Source organism: Cicer arietinum, chromosome 5, assembly GCF_000331145.2.
Source record: "Cicer arietinum cultivar CDC Frontier isolate Library 1 chromosome 5, Cicar.CDCFrontier_v2.0, whole genome shotgun sequence".
NCBI lineage: Eukaryota > Viridiplantae > Streptophyta > Magnoliopsida > Fabales > Fabaceae > Cicer > Cicer arietinum.
The window spans coordinates 42760294-42762493 of NC_021164.2; the positions used below are offsets into that span (position 1 = coordinate 42760294).

At 33.6% G+C, this 2200-nt stretch overlaps 1 long non-coding RNA gene across 1 annotated transcript; it reads right to left on the reverse strand.

Moving 5' to 3' along the window:
- Window positions 1-564: 564 nt before the first annotated feature.
- LOC140920580 (uncharacterized) lies at window positions 565-1983 on the reverse strand. The gene is made up of 2 exons (XR_012163296.1): window positions 1667-1983; window positions 565-1207 (listed from the first exon to the last, which is right to left on the reverse strand). It is a non-coding gene; the product is annotated as an uncharacterized lncRNA (long non-coding RNA).
- Window positions 1984-2200: the final 217 nt, after the last annotated feature.

The window sequence follows — 2200 nt, forward strand, 5'->3', positions numbered from 1 at the left end:
GCTTACGTCCTCACGATTTTGTTCTTAGAAAAAACTTGTATTGATCGTTAGAGGATGATATCGTTTTAGCAAGTGTACTGAATCGTTGCAAGTAATATTAAAACGGTAATAACGAGTGTCGAACTCAAGGATTGCGTTTTACTATTCAATTATATTTAGTTACTAAAATTGAACAAAAAATTCTTAAGTTGATTGAAATAATATTTAAAATTGACAGCAGTAGTAAAATTGATCCTTTATAAATTGAGAAAAATGTCAGGGATGAGTTTCACTTCGAATCCAACCTTGGTGTCTAATTTTATCCTAGTTATTGAATTCCTTTATTGAATTATTACCGAATTCTCTTTATTATTCTTGCCCTAATGTCTTAGTGACAGAACCTTTAATTTCAAAGTAACCCATAATTCCTTAATAGATTTAAGATTAGAATTAAGCATTACCGTATAGAAATTCTCTTGTAAATTATTGTTTTGCAACTAATTTAATTGGTTTCATGACCTGCACCTATGTCTAGACTACAAATTATGAATTTCTCATCTCAAGCATTCGTAAAGTCCACTTCCGTTTCAAAATACAAATCGTAGAACATTAAGCACAGAGATGAGAAAAATAATTCAATAAACTCATTCATATAACTAGAAATCAAATCATAAAAATAAGGGTTTCATCTTGTTACACTCATCCCTAACAAATAGGGTTTAGTTACTCATGACAGAAATAAAAGAGATAAAGATTAGAGAAGAATTACAATAAGGATTCATGAATGATTATTGATAAAACTGCTCCAATGATGTTAGAAACGGCCGTCTTTGAGTTTCTATGCTAGGGGCACAGGTCTCCCAACTTCCCAATAGTGAAAAAGATCCCTAAAACAGTAAAAATCTGCGTTTTTATGGTTGCTGGTGCGCGTCGCGCGCCCCAGACGCGGAAAACGCGCTCCAGGCGCGTTTGGGCAGTAGCAAATGCTGGAAAAAGCGCTCATGCGCGCTTTGGGAGCGCTCCAAGCGCTCAGCATCTGCTGTCCGGCATATATTGCATTTTTCTCCTCTTTCGAGTCTGAATTTGGTTTTGATGTCTTCATAAAAGTTGTAGCTATGGATCTTAGCTTTCATTTGCACTTGGTTTGACTCCAATTGGACATCTACAACCCCAGATATGGCTGAAATACGCTAAATATGTCATGTTGATTTCTCACCAAAATTCAGCACTGCACTAAAACAAAACGCAATGTAAAATTATGAAAAATTCCTACTTAATCAACGAAATAAAAAAAAAAACATTTTATTAACTCAAAGAACAAAAATAAACAAAATATATCAAATAAATCCTTAATTTAACTGATGATTGAGGATAAATAAGACTAAAACAGTGGGAAAATATGCATATGATGAAGAGTCATCAGAGGAGAATGAGTGTTTGTTTATAAACTATCCTTAATATCGATTTCCAAACAATGTGAAACTTTTGATGTATCGGATAATAGTCTCTCAATCGAGACCAAGGAGATAAAAGACATGTCAACTCTCGTGTTTGGCTTAGACCCTCCTTTTCCACATACAACATCACTAATTCAAGGTGGACCCAAATGAAGGCTAGAGTAGTCAATACCCGATGGAGGAAGGAGATAATGTGTGTGAAAGGTTTTTTCAGAATAGAATGTATGTACCTATTACATGAGGAAAAATCTCTTTTATAGTGAGCCTTATAGGGGTAATAATGTGAGAGACTTGTTGGGGTCATTGAGTAATTCGCGCCATGATCAACTAATCACCACATGATCTTGATCACATGGTATTTCATAAAGGGGGTTGAGTGATCTTGTAGTGTTGATGCGACATATATAGAGTGGATTGTCTTATGAGAATCAACTAAGGAATGGGCCTTGGACTAGTCCAAAACACCATATAAATATGTTGCTGTAATGGAGAAAGTAGAGGTGGAAAAGAAACAATGAGAAAGAACAAGTTAGAAGATGGTAAAATGATAAAAGGAGTTGGAGATTTTTTAAGATTTGTTATAAGGACTGAAATGTCCACTTATAAATATATTTTAAGGACAACTCTATGTTCTTTATTTCCTTCAACGTATCACAGAATCATTAATATGATATTTGGGATGATACATCATCATTCAAGGTTAAAAATTATACAAAAAAACTTGTGTTTAAATTGACATAAAGACTAATATATCTTTAATTTAT